This window comes from Pongo abelii, chromosome 19, assembly GCF_028885655.2.
Source record: "Pongo abelii isolate AG06213 chromosome 19, NHGRI_mPonAbe1-v2.0_pri, whole genome shotgun sequence".
In the NCBI taxonomy this organism is placed as follows: Eukaryota; Metazoa; Chordata; class Mammalia; order Primates; family Hominidae; genus Pongo; species Pongo abelii.
The window spans coordinates 35248550-35263227 of NC_072004.2; the positions used below are offsets into that span (position 1 = coordinate 35248550).

A 14678-nucleotide genomic window follows, 5' to 3' on the forward strand; every position below is an offset into this window, starting at 1 on the left:
GTGAGCAACCACACTCGGCCAGATTTAAACATATTATGATTGGTAGTTAGTTAGAAGAGTTATTAGCAGTAGAAAGGAATGTCTGAGTCAAGAGAAAGTGTTGTAAAGACCAAGGTTTTATTGTGCAGAAGAACCTTCCAGGTAGCAGGCTTCCGAGAAAATAGATTGTAAATGTTTCTTATCACACTTAATGTTTGTGTTAATGTTAATACTGGAGGGATATAGTGAGGCATGTCTAATCCCCTCTTCCACAATGCCTGAACTAGATTTTCTGATTAACTCTGCAAGGCTCTTGGCCAAGAAGAGGAGTTCATTCATATAGATGGGGAGGGAGGTTCTTAGAATTTCATATTAGGTTTACATTTGCCAAGTTTTTCACCAAAACTAAAAGTTGCCAATAGTTAGCATTGTTCCATGTAATTGAGACTTCTGAACAAACAGTTTTACATCCAAGGTGTTTAGGTAAAAGATTATAAGAAGGCAAATTTGGGCAGTGGGGGAGGGCGGGCAGGCTTCTTTAGTGGGTTACAGGATTGTTTTAAGTTAGAATAAAGTTGAAGGTTTGAGCAAGTTGTGGAAGGTTTGTAAAACATTTTAACATTATAGAAGAAATTCTGTGTGTATCTATATGTCTATGTTAGCTAAAGTTAAAAAAGTATTCAGATTTTTCATAAATTGAACATTAAAATAAAAGCACAACGTGATTTTCTTGGAACATTGATCTGCTCTTTAACAGAAAATTGTAAAGGGTTATAAGAAAGTTTATTGAGACTCTTACCTCATGGTCAAACATTAAACTTGGATAGATTTTTCTATAAAGTTATATTAAGAATTGAGTTTGACATTAATAGTACCATGATGCAAAGGTGAAATTTGGCTCTCCCTCTAGAACATTTTCATGTGATACTCAATAATGATGAAAAGTTTGTTTGCCTTTGAATAAGCTATAAGAAAAAGAAGAAAAAGAAAGAGATTGTTTAGAAAGCTAAGTTTTCCCTCTATTAATGAGTATAGGTTTTATCCTTTAAAAAGTTTTGAGTTAACATTTTGACTAAATGGATAACTTATGGTAACCTAGAATTCTATTTTATAATATAAAATGATTTAAACCTTTGATATTTGACAAATGTTCCATAATCATATTATAAATTGTGTCTTTTTCTGACCTAATTGAACTTTTAGCTATTAGGTCTCCTAAAGTCCAAACATGACATATTTGATTTATATAATATAAAAATCATACAGGAAGCATGATCAAATATGAAATGGTGTTAGAATTTCTTTGTGCTATATTTGTAAAAATAGGTTATCATTATATATTCCAAAGTTATGGGAAACTCTTATAATTGTAATATTCCTTAGTGTACATTATAAATAATTATAACTGTTATGTAAAATTCTTGTATGGAACAGAAGTAACAAACTTTTCTATTTAATTTTGGCTTTAACAGTTGGTGTCCTAAAACTTTTTGCCATCCACAGACAATTGTTGGGACTTAATAATTATGCTTTTAGCTGACTCCTAACTCTTGCCATGGATCTTTTGGCTGCCACGGATTTCAGGGAACAAAAGAGACTGCGGGTAGGCTGGCTGCACTCCAGGTTGTGGGTAGTGGTCTAGTTGTGGGGGCTGGGGTTGTTTTCACTTTGCAGGGTGGTCTTCGGTCTTCTGGAAAAATCTTTGAACGTGGTTTGGCCTCCAGCCCAGCCCCTCTGGTTCTCTTCGGCCAGCGCTGATTTTTCTTAGCTACTATCAGAGTTCCACAGTGACCCTCACCAGCACTCCTGGACACCTTCTTCAGCCTTGCAATCACCCCAAGTGGACTCTGAGACACTCTCTCAACTTCACTTGCCCTTGTGGGTTGCCAGTTCCAGTTCCAAGATCGTGTACTAGATTGGACTTCTTTCTGTCGTGGTTCCTTCCAGTGCCAAACAGCTGTGCAGACAAGCAGGAGCGTCTGGGAGGCCCAGGATGAAGGGAGGAAGTGAGCTCAAAGGCCGGCCATCTTTCACTGACATCCGCCTCAGGGGTATCAGGAATGATTCCATTACCAACAGACCCCTCATCAACTCAACAGACTGTATTCCCATCGCCATGGGACCCAATTCCTGCACACAGCCTCTTTCGGAAATGGAATCAGAAGAGCAGTTTCCAGCGCCCACCGCACATGCTTGACACTCCTCGTCCTCCAGCGGGAAGCAACCAGGGAGACTGCCGAGGGCCCCGAAGTGGTTGGCGCAGGCAGCTTTTTCGCGAACCAGGCTGGCTCTGCCTGTCCCGTTTTCCTCTGCTTAGGCAGGCTGACAGCCCTGACAGTTCAGGGGCCGAGGTTGCCTCGCATATGCGCATGCGCCAGTCTCAGGCCTTGCATATGCACATGCGCCAGTCTCAGGGCACCATGTGCAACCGGTGAGCGAAGGCTTGCGTCACGGTGAATGCAACCGTTGCCTGCCGACAAATATCTGTGGCTTAGCGGAAAAGGAGACCGCTGTGGACCTGCGTCCGCATTAGACTCTAGCCTGTCTTCTTTGAAGGATCCACGTGACATTCCCACAATCCTAAGAGATGGCAGTGGAGAGTTAGCCTGAAGAAATCTCAAGCGCAGCTTCAGAAATACAGCGCGATGTCCCTAAGAATCCAAAAGGGCCTGCAGGATGCGTCAGGCCTGCCTAGACGGTGTTGGTTTGAGTATCCTTGAAAGTTGCCCCCTGTGATTTCTAGGAACAGCCCGCCTGTGTTTCCTGGTGCTGCTCTCTCCCCAATGCGTCTTCGTGGTAGAGCAGTACCGCACAGTCTCAGAAGCTACCGGGCTGTATGTTGCTATGGGAGTGTTGCGAGTGATGTATGTTTCTCTGTGTGTGTGTGTGTAAGTGGTGTCCACTGAAAGCAGTGTGCCTCACACACTGCAGCGCTTTCGTTTTGGACTCGCCCCACCTTCTGGTGCGCGTGTCTGAGTGGTTCTGCTTGGACTGCCTCACTTCTTGTCCTTTGTTTTTCTGTTTCCTGAATGCGCAGTGAATTGGGGGGCTGGCCGGACACGCCTGGGTCCAAATCACATTCCCCTGCAAAGAAGCCACTTTTGCAGAAAGAAGAGGAGTACACCACACCTAAGGACAGACACCTCCCTAGACCAGGCTGGATCTGCCTGAACCATGTTCCTCTGCTTAGGCAGGCTGACAGCCCTGACAGTTCAGCTCCCGAGGCTGCCTCACGAATGCGCATGCGCCAGAATCTGAGCACCATGCGAAAGCAGTGAGGGAAGGCTGCGTCACAGTGACTGCCACTGTTGCCTGGCGACAAGTATCTGTGGCTTGGCGGAGAAAGAGACCTCTGTGGGGTGCGTCCGCGTTGGACTCTCGCCTGTCTTCTTTGAAGGATCCACGTGATAGTCCCACATCCTAGGAGATGGCAGTGGCCAATCAGCCTGAAGAAATCTCAAGCGGAGCTTCAGAAATACAGCGCGAAATCCCTGAGGATCTACCCGCAGGATGCGTTAGGCCTGCCTAGATCTTGTGAGTGTGAGTCTCTTTGAAAGTTGCCCCCCTGTCATTTCTTGGTACAGCCCGCCTGTGTTTTCTGGGGCTGCTCTTCCCGGTAGGGTTTCGTGGCAGAGCAGTACCGCGCAGTCTCAGAAGCAGCCGGGCTGTGTGTTGCTATGGGAGTGTGGCGAGTGTTGTATGTCTCCATGTGTACGTGGCTGTGTGTGTGTGTCTGTGTGTGTCTAAGTGGTGTCTGCTGAAAGCAATGTGGCTCACACACTGCAGCACTTTCGTTTTCATCTCGCCCCACCTTCTGGTGCACCTGTCTGTGTGACTCTGCTTGGGCTGCCTCGCTTCATGTCCTTTGTTTTTCTGTGTTTCCTGAATCCGCGGTGAATTGCAGGGCTGGCCGAAACACGCCAGGGTCTAAATCACATTCCCCTGCAAAAGAGCCACTCTTGAAGAAAGAAGAGGAGCACACCACATCCAAGGGTAGACACCTCCCATGACTTCTTTGTCCTGGGACCAACCGATCGTCGAAACCTCGCAACCAGACCCTCGCAATCCTGTCTCAGGGCCGCTTGAATCCAACTCGAATTCGGTTTTGAGCCAAACAGGTGCTTCACGTCATGAGGTGGGCAATCCTCCATAGTCTTCGGATTTCATCCCGGGACAGAGGGGTGAGCAGCCGTAAGTTCAGATTGGAGTGAGTATATAATCTGGTGAAATGTGGGTGGGGTCCACACCTTTCCCTGCAAAAAGGTGCGGAGAGATGGCAGAAGGTGCTTCCAATTCCATCCTTGCTCTCTTCATTGCACAAGATGTTTACACCATGGCCCTGTGCCCAGGTGGGAGGACTCCAACATGAGGGGAACAGCTGGAGCACAAACTGGGGCCATTTGGGCCAGCTCCCAATTTTGGCTTTCCTTCACGCAGCCACATAGGAGTGGGATGGATTGATGCTGGGTGGGATGTGGCCTCCACCCTGGCCTCCTCTATTCCTCACTTCCATGTTCCTCATGGGTCTAGGGTTTGCTGGGTCTGCCTCAAAGTCTTCCACAGTAAAAGTTTCCCAGTCGCCAGAAAACGACACTCATGGAGATCCATTTCATGAGTGTTTCCTTCTAAACACTGTCACATTTTAATGACTGGGCAGCTGTGATATTTTTGTAATCGTAAATTCGTGTTATATCTACTATCCAGGAACTTATTTTTTCTCTCACTTCTTTTTTTTCTTTTTTTTGAGACGGAGTCTCGCTATCTTCCAGGCTGGAGTGCAGTGGCACGATCTCGCCTCACTGCAGGCTCCGCCCCCTGGGGTTCACGCCATTCTCCTGCCTCAGCCTCCCGAGTAGCTGGGATTATAGGCACCCGCCACCTCGCCAGGCTAATTTTTTGTATTTTTAGTAGAGACGGGGTTTCACCGTGTTAGCCAGGATGGTCTCGATCTCCTGACCTCATGATCCGCCCGCCTCGGCCTCCCAAAGTGCTGGAATTACAGGCCTGAGCCACCGCGCCCGGCCTTTTCTCTCACTTCTATCGGAAGGCGGCATGATTCCTATAGGATGAGAGCGTGCAGCCGTGTCTGGCTTTTGCCTGGTAATCTAGGCTGTGTTTAATTTCATCTACACATCCTTTCTCATTGTGGAGGCGGTTTATCATTGGGCTGTTGCTGGATGGACCTGACTCTTGCCACACATCTTTTGGCTGCCAGGGGTTTCAAGGAGAAAAAGGGACTTCGGGTAGGCTGGCTGCACTCCAGGTGGTGGGTAGTGGTCTAGTTGTAGGGGCTAGGGTTGGTTTTACTTTGCAGGAGGCTCTTGGGTCTTCTAGCAGAAATCTTTCAACGTGGCTTGGACTTTACCGCAAGCCCTCTGGTTCTTTTAGGCGAGCACTGATTTTTCTTAGCTTCCCTGTGGTGTCAGCAATGACCCTCAGCAGCATTCCTGAACACCGTCTTCGGGACTGTTACCACCCCGGATGGCCTCTGAGACAATCTCTCAATTTCATTTGCTCTTGTGTGTTGCCAGTTCTACTTCAAAGACCTGGTACCACATTGGACTTCTTTTTGTCTTGGTTCTTTCCATTCCCAGACTGCTGTGCTGAGAAGCACGAGCATCTGTGAGGCCCAGAATGAAGTGTGGCAGTGAGCTCAAGGGCCAGGCCATCTTTCAGTGACAACCACCTCCGGTGTATAAGGGATGATTTCATCACCCGCAGACCCCTCATCTTACCAGATTGTATTCCCATCCCCATGGGACCCAATTCCGTCACACAGCCTCTTTCGGCAATGGAAACAGAAGAGCCGTTTCCAGTGCCCACCTTAAATTCTAGAAACTTCTCCTCCTCCACTGGTGCCTGACCACGGATATGGCCCCAGGAGGCGCTATGGTGGAGACTTACAGGGTCTCGCTGTGGTTGTCGCAGACAGCTTTATTCCCGAGACCAGGCTGGCTCTGCCTATACTATTTTTCTCTGCCTAGGCAGGCTGACATCCCTGACAGTTCAGCTCCTGAGGCTGCCTCGCGAATGCGCACGCTACAGTCTCGGGGCACCATGCACAAGCCGTGAGCGAAGGCTCGCGTCAAGTGAATGTCACCGTTGCCTGGCTGCAGGTATCTGTGGCTTGGCGGAGAGGAAGGCCTCTGTGGACGTGCGTCTGCGTTGGAGTCTCACCTGTTTTCCTTTAAAGATCCAAGTGATAGTCCTACAATCCCAGCAGATGGCAGTGGGGATTCAGCCTGAGGAAACCTCAAGCGGAGCTTCAGAAATACACTGCGAAATCCCTAAGGTCCAAAAAGATCCGCAGGCTGCGTCAGGCCTGCCTGCTCAGTGTGGGGGTGTCTCCTTGACAGTTCCCTCACTGATTTCTAGGTAAAGTCCGCCTGTGTTTTTCAGGACTGCGCTCTTGCCGGATGGACTTCCTGGCGAAGCAGAACCACACAGCCTCAGAAGCTGCCAAGCTGTGTGTTTCTGTATGAGTGCTCTGAGTTTTGGATGTCTGCGTGTGTGTGTGTGGCTGTATGTGTGTGTTTGTGGGTCTGTGTGTGTGTGTGTATAAGTGTCATCTGCTAAAAAATATTTGGCTCATGCACCGCTGCCCTTTCTTTTCGAGTCACTCCACCTTCTGGTGCATATTTGGCTCATGAACCACTGCCCTTTTTTTTCGAGTCACGCCACCTTCTGGTGCACCTGTCTGTGTGGCTCCGCTTGGGCTATGGGGCTGCGTGTTTTTTGTTTTCCCGTGGTTCCTGAATCTGCGGTGAATTGCGGTCTAAGACCAACAGGGATCCAAATCACCTTCCCATACAAAGCAGCCATTCTTCAATAAGGAATAGGAGCATATCACACCCAAGAGCAGACACCTCCCAGTGCCTCATTGTCCTGCAGCCAACTCAGTGCCAGACCCTAGCAGTCCTGTCTGTAGGACTTCCTGAATCCACCTCAAATTCTGTTTTCAGCCAAGCAGGTGCTTCACTTCGTGAGGTAGGCACTCTGCCATCATCTTGTGATTTCATTCTGGTACAAAGAGAGTGAGCAGCTGTTAAGATAGATACAGGTGAGGGTACAATCTGTTGAGGTGTGGATAGGGTCCCACAATTTCAGCTGCAAAAAAGTTGCAGACAGATGACTCAGAAATTGCTACCAACTCCATCCCTGCATTCCCTTCATTGCACAAGCTCTCCACAACATGGCCCAGTGCCCAAGTTGAAGGACTCCAAATTGCGGGGGAGCAACAACAACAAAAAAGGTTTAACTTAATTTAAAAAAAGGTTTAACTCTGTGAGATGAATCCATACATCGCAAATTATTTTAACAGATAGATTGTTTCTACTTCTTATCCTGGGATATTAGGTTTTTCACTATAGTCCACAGTCGGCTCCAAAATGGCCCTTCATAGATCCTACAAAAGAGTGTTCCCAACCTGCTGAATCAAAACAACAGTTTAAGTCTGTGAGATGAATCCACACATCACAAACCATTTTTACAGATATATAGTTTTTAGTTGTTATCCCAAAGTGCTCAGTTTTTTACATTAGGTCTCACTGTTCACCAAAATGTCTTTTTTGTATATTCTACCAAAAGAGTGTTCCCAACCTACTGAATGAAAACAAAGGTTTAACTCTGTGAGATGAATCCACACATCACAACGCATTTTCACTAATAGATTATTGCTAGTTTGCATCGCGGGATATTCGGTTTTTCTTTTTTTTTTTTTAAATGGAGTCTTGCTCTGTCACCCAGGCTGGAGTGCAGTGGTGCCATCTCGGCTCACTGCAAGCTCTGCCTCCCAGGTTCACGCCTTTCTCCTGCCTCAGCCTCCTGAGTAGCTGGGACTATAGGCGCCCGCCACCACACCTGGCTAATTTTTTTTTTGTATTTTTAGTAGAAACGGGGTTTAACCATATTAGCCAGGATGGTCTCGATCTCCTGAACTCGTGATCCACTTGCCTCAGCCTCCCAAAGTGCTGGGATTACAGGGGTGAGCCACCACTCCTGGCCAGAATGCTTTCTTTTTGTTTTTTTGTTTTGTTATGTTTGTTTTGTTTTGTTTTGTTTTGTTTCTGAGATGGAGTCTCACTCTGTCACCCAGGCTGGAGTGCAGTGCTACAATCTCAGCTCACTGAAACCTTTGCCTCCTAGGTTCAAGCAATTCTCCTGCCCCAGCCTCCTGAGTAGCTAAGATTACAGGTGTGTGCCACCACACCTGGCCAATTTTTTTGTATTTTTAGTAGAGACGGGGTTTCACCATGTTGGCCAGGGTGGTCTCAAACTCCTGACCTCGTGATCTGCCCATCTTGGCCTCCCAAAGTTCTGGGATTACCCGTGTGAGCCCCCATGCCTGGCCAATCTTTTTCTTTTTTTAAATATATTTTATTGTCTATATTTAAGGTACACAATATGGTGTTATAGGATACATATACATAGTAAAAGGGCTACTATAGTGAAGCAAATTAACATATCTATAATCTCACAGATACCCACATTTTATTTAGTGTGGCAAGGGAAGGCAAAATCTACTCATTTACCATGAATCCCACACACAGTACAATTTTGTTACCTATAGTCCTCATGTTGTATATTAGATGTATAGGATTGTTCATCCTACATATCTGCTACTTTGTAGCTCTGACCCACATGTTCTTATTTCCTCCCTTCCTCTCTACCTGGTAACCGCTCTGTGTTTTTTTTTTTTTTTTTGAGGCAGAGTCTTGCTCTGTTGCCCAGGCTGGAGTGCAGTGGCATGATCTCGGCTCACTGCAACCTCTGCCTCGTTGGTTCAACAGATGCTCCTGCCTCAGCCTCCTGAGTAGCTGGAATTACAGGCACGTGCCATCACGCCTGGCTAATTTTTTGCATTTGTAGTAGAGTCAGAGTTTCACTGTGTTAGCCAGGCTGGACTTGAACTACTGACCTTGTGATCTTCCCGCCTTGGCCTCCCAAAGTGCTGAAATTACAGGTGTGAGCCACCGCTTCCAGCCTTCTATTCCTTTGTATGTGAAAACCGTTTTAACATTCCACATATAAGCAAGGTCATGCAATATTTTTCTTTCTGTGTTTGGCCAACTTCACTTGGTATAATGCCCTCCAGGTTCATCCATGTTGTGGCAAATGGAAAGATGTAGTTCTTTTTTAGGGCTGAACACAGAAGTTATTTTCATGTACAAAGTTGCAGTTGCCATACACACAAATATGTATGTATATGTCATACCCATATACAATTTTAAATACATATATGTGTTCTATGCATGTATAAGTATTTGTTTTCACAGAAATGTCACTCTAAATCAGTACCTAGGGAGGGTCATAGTTTCCTTAATCTACAAATCAATACACAGTATGAGTGGCTGCACCCTAGTTTAATAAGTCCTCTATTATTTAGGATGTTTTCCTGTTTCCCTTTGTCATTGTTGTTGTTGTTTTGTTTTGAGACAGAGTTTCACTCTTTTGTGTCAAGTGGCGTGATCTCAGCTCACTGTAGCCTCCCGAGTAGCTGGGATTATAGGTGCCTGCCACCACGCCCAGCTAATTTTTGTATTTTTAGTAGAGACAGGGTTTTACCATGTTGGCCAGGCTGGTCTCAACTCCTGACCTCAGGTGATTCATCCACCTCGGCCTCCCAAAATGCTGAGATTGCTGGCGTGAGCCACCGTGCTTGGCTGCTTTCACCATTTCAGACTGAGCTTGGAGAAGAACATGAAGAAAAACATGACTTTAAAATTTTGATGAATGGGGAAATCTCTTTCCATTCACCTTCCTTTCCTCTATTTCATTCTTATTTTAACATATACAAACAAAGATATGGATACATCAGTTATTAAAGAAACATCTATGTGATACCTATCCAGATGAAGAAATAGAGCACTATCACCACCGAGAAATCCTCTGTATGCCCCTAACTGATCCTAAAGTCTTCCTTCCCCTTATTAGTAACAGATACAACAGATATCCACCTGTGGATATCTGCCGTCCTCTCCTTGGTTCTCTTTATAATTTTATCATGTATTTTCTTTCTTTTTTTTTTTTTTTTTTGGAGATGGAGCCTCACTCTGTCACCCAGGCTGGAGAGTATTGGCATGATCTTGACTCACTGCAACCTCCGCCTCCTGGATTCAAGTGATTCTCATGCCTCAACCTCCCAAGTAGCTGGGATTACAGGCACGGGCCATGTGCCACCATGCCTGGCTAATTTTTGTATTTCTAGTAGAGTTGGAGTTTTGCATGTTGGTCAGGCTGGTTTCAAACTCCTGACCTAAATGCCGGGCCTTATTATGCATTTTTATATGCCTAAAGTAAAGTCTGATTTTGCCTGGTTTTTCTCTTACATAGTTGGAGTAAAAGTCTGTATCCTGGTGCATCTGGCCCCTTTTACTCAATATTAAGTATTTAAGATTCACAGTTAGCATTGTTTCTGCATTCTATTAAAACAGTACACCAGCCAGGCATGATGGCCCATGCCTATAATCCCAGCACTTTGGGAGGCCGAGGCAGGCAGATCACTTGAGGTAAGGAGTTCCCGACCACCCTAGCCAACATGGTGAAACTCTGTCTCTACCAAAACTACAAAAATTAGGCCACATAGTGGCTAATGACTGTAATCTCAGCACTTTGGGAGGCCAAGGCAGGTGGATCACACGGTCAGAAGATGGAGACAATCCTGGTGAACATGGTGAAACCACATTTCTACTAAAAATACAAAAAATTAGCTGGGTGTGGTGGCACATGCCTATAGTCTCAGCTACTCGGGAGGCTGAGGCTGGAGAATCTTTTGAATCTGGGAGGCAGAGGTTGCAGTGAGCCGAGTTTGAGCCACTGCACTCCAGCCTGTGTGACAGAACTAGATTTCGTTAAAAAAAAAAAAAAATTAGCCAGGTGTGGTGGTGTGCACCTGTAATCCCAATTATTTGAGAGCTGAGGCAGGAGAATCAGTTGAACCTGGGAGGTGGTGGAGGTTGCAGTGAGCCAAGATCGTGCCCTGTACTCCAACCTGGGCAATAAAGTCACAGTCTCAAAAAAAAAAAAAAAAAGCCCAAGTGCAGTGGCTCCCACCTGTAATCCCAGCACTTTGAGAGTCCGAGACAGGTGGATCACCTCAGGACAGGAGTTTGAGACCAGCCTTACCAACAAGGTGAAACCCCATCTCTACTAGAAATACAAAAATTTACTGGGAGTGGTGGCACATGCCTGTAATCCCAGCTACTCGGGAGGCTGAGACAGAAGAATTGCTTGAACCCGGGAGGCGGAGGTTGCAGTGAGCCGAGATCGCACCACTGCACTCCAACCTGGGTGACTAAGCAAGATGCTGTCTCAAAAAAAATATGCATTTATATTTATATACATAAAATAAATATGAAAAAATAAAAATAAATGAAAATACAGTACACCAGTGTGTTTTCCTTCATTGTTGGTGGACATGTGGGTTGTGTTCATTTTTGTCAGTTACAAATGATGCTGTTGTGAACATGTTTGTATTTCTATTTGGTTACCATTAGTGTGTATTTATGTATAGTATAAAACAAGAGGTGAAACCATAGGTTACAGGATAAACATATCATCAGTTTTACTAGGTATTATTGGTTTCATCCCAATGTTAGCACACCAACTGACAGTCTTACAATGTCTGATAATTCCCAAATCTTCGCATTCTTCTTGACATTTAATTTTGTCAAAATTTTAATTTGAGTCTTTTGGTGGGTATGTGGGATGACTGTGATATTAATTTACTGGGCCTTTTCTTCTCTGTAACAGGCCCTGTCAAGATATATGTGTGGTGTGACAGGGGTAGGAGCCCCTAGAGGTAGCGTGGGCTCTGGAATTCTTAATCATCCTATGTGAAAAAGTTGGTGGGGCTGTGATTTTTTTTTTTTTTTTTGAGACAGAGTTTTGCTCTTGTTGCCCAGGCTGGAGTGCAATGGCGTGATCTCAGCTCACTGCAACCTCCGCCTCCCAAGTTCAAGTGATTCTCCTGCCTCAGCCTCCCAAGTAGCTGGGATTAGAGGCATGTGCCACCACACCCAGCTAATTTTTTTGTATTTAGTAGAGATGTGGTTTCACCATGTTTGTCAGGCTGGTCTTGAACTCCTGACCTCAGGTGATCCACCTGCCTCAGCCTCCTAAAGTGCTGGGATTACAGGCATGCACCACTGCACCTGAATATTTCCCATGTGCAGTGTTGTAGCCAGGGTACAAAGCCACTTCTTAATGATTCTGTCATCCAAATATTATATCTTCTCGATTCCCCTTGAGATATGCTCATTCCTCCATACAATTAAGCAATCTCAATTACTCTTGAAGGAGCATAAAATCCTCCCTGTCTAATCATGGGTCTTTCCAAATTATTTGTTGGCTTGTGTTTAAAATACGAAAAAGAGAATGTAGATTTTGTTTTCTTCTTTCTGCTTAACCTGAACAAAATGTCATAGATACCTCCTAGCCTGTTGCTAAACCAAGGAGAGTCACTTGAATAATGAACAAGACTGGAGGGAAATCACATGGATAATTTATCATTACACTATCATCATATACATGGAACTCATCAATGAAGCTTATGAAAAAAATTGAGTCATTTGTGGAAAAGTGTAAAGAGAATATAGGAGATGTCTCAAGTGAAGAGAAAAAAGCTGCAGAAAATAATTACAAAAAAAGAGTGTTAAGATGTAAACACAAATTCAGAGATTCAGGAGCACAAAGGGCTAAGTTAAGGGAAAAAAGACTTATCAATATTTTCTTATTCATTATGGAGAGCAGGATGAATTCTTTAAAGGTCAAATAATTGTGAGTCTGATATATCTGATGATAATTTGTATTTCTAATGTTGCAAATGGTTGTGAACTCATAGTCATGATTCCTATTTCCTTTAGACTAGTGGCCATGAGTTTGATTGACAAAAATCCATTGGGTTAGTATTGTTATCTATGTGTGTTCATCATGCTATGTGTTAAAATAAGTCCACCAATTTTTATCTTGTGTTTGTTTTCATTTCATTTTAGTTGAGGTTCTTTGGGACAGGGTCTCACTCTGTTGCCCAAGCTGGATGTGCAGTAGCAAAATCACAGCTCACTGCAGTCTCTACATCTCCAGGCTCAGGTGATCCTCCTACCTCAGCCTCCCAAGTTGCAGGGACTACAGGCATGAGTCACCACACCTGGCTAATTTTTGTATTTTTTGCAGAGATGGGGTTTTGATATGTTGCTCAGGCTGGTCTCAAACTCTTGGACTCAAGTGATCTGCCCACCTTGGCCTCCCAAAGTGCTGGGATGACTGGCATGTACCACTGTCCCCGGCCTGTTTTCATTTTATTAATTGGCTGATTCATTCAGACACATAATTATCAAGTCAATTCTCAGTCTTTCCTTAGCACTTCCCTTCAGTTTAGCTTAGAAAATCTATTCCTATTTTAAAACATATATGATTATTCGAGTATGGTGGCACACATCTGTAATCCCAGCTACTCAGGCGGCTGAGGCAGGAGCATCACTTGAACCTGGGAGAGTGAGGTTGCAGTCAGTTGAGATCTCCCCACTACACTCCAGCCTGGATGACAGAGTGAGACTCCATCTCAAAAAAAGAAAAGAAAACAAAACAAAACAAAAGGTTTTCTCCAGATCATTTTTACATTTAATTATTCAGTCTGTTTTAACTATACCTTAATGTAAAGAATTCAGTAAATATAACTTAACACCTACACACTATTAGTTAATGTACCTAACACGGTTTATTGAATAAACCAGTCCATTCCCAACAGCATCAAAAGTAATTACATTTCCCAATGTAAATTAATACAGCCATTATGGAAAATAATATGGAGATTCATCAGAAACTAAAAATAGAATTACTGTATGTTCCAGCAATCCCTCCTGTGGGTGTATAGCTAAAGGAATTGAAATCAGCAAACTGAAGAGATAACTGCACTACCATATTCACTGCAGGATTATTCATAATAGCTAAGATATAGAAGCAACGTAGGAGGCCAGCATTGGATGAATGGATAAAGAAAATGTGATATATATATATATATATATATATATATATATGTGTGTGTGTACATATACACACACACACAAAGGAATACTATTCACTCTTTATTTATTTATTTTTTATTTATTTTATTTCATTTTATTTTATTTTGGACGTAGTTTCACTCTTGTTGCCCAGGCTGGAGTGCAATGGCATGATCTTGGCTCACCACAACCTCCACCTCCCGGGTTCAATCAATTCTCCTACCTCATCCTCTCAGGTAGTTGGGATTACAGGCATGCACTACCAAGCGTGGCTAATTTTGTATTTTTAGTAGAGACAGGGTTCCTCCATGTAGGTCAGGCTGCCCTCGAACTCCCGACCTCAGGTGATCAGCCCACCTCAGCCTCCCAAAGTGCTAGGATTATAGGCATGAGCCACCATGCCCAATCTTACTATTTACTCTTTTTGTTTCCTTTGAAATGAAGTTTCCCTCTTGTTGCCTAGGCGGAAGTGCAATGGTGCGATCTCAGCTCACTCCAACCTCTGCCTCCCAGGTTCAAATGATTCTCCTGCCTCAGCCTCCCAAGTAGCTGGGATTACAGGCACCCACCACCACGCCAAGCTAATTTTTGTATTTTTAGTAAAGGGGGTTTCGCAGTGTTGCTCAGGCTTCTCTTGAACACCTGAGCTTGAGTGATCCACCGGTCTCAGCCTCTGAAACTGCTGGGATTACAGGC

At 44.6% G+C, this 14678-nt stretch overlaps 1 long non-coding RNA gene across 2 annotated transcripts; it reads left to right on the forward strand.

The window, feature by feature from the left end:
* Nucleotides 1-3314: 3314 nt before the first annotated feature.
* LOC129051457 (uncharacterized) lies at nucleotides 3315-6295 on the forward strand. 2 transcript variants are annotated; one of them, XR_010137953.1, is made up of 3 exons: nucleotides 3315-3513; nucleotides 3884-4170; nucleotides 5574-6295. It is a non-coding gene; the product is annotated as an uncharacterized LOC129051457 (long non-coding RNA). The 2 variants fall into 2 exon arrangements; XR_010137952.1 differs by having other exon boundaries at nucleotides 3323-3519.
* The last annotated feature ends 8383 nt before the right edge of the window (nucleotides 6296-14678 follow it).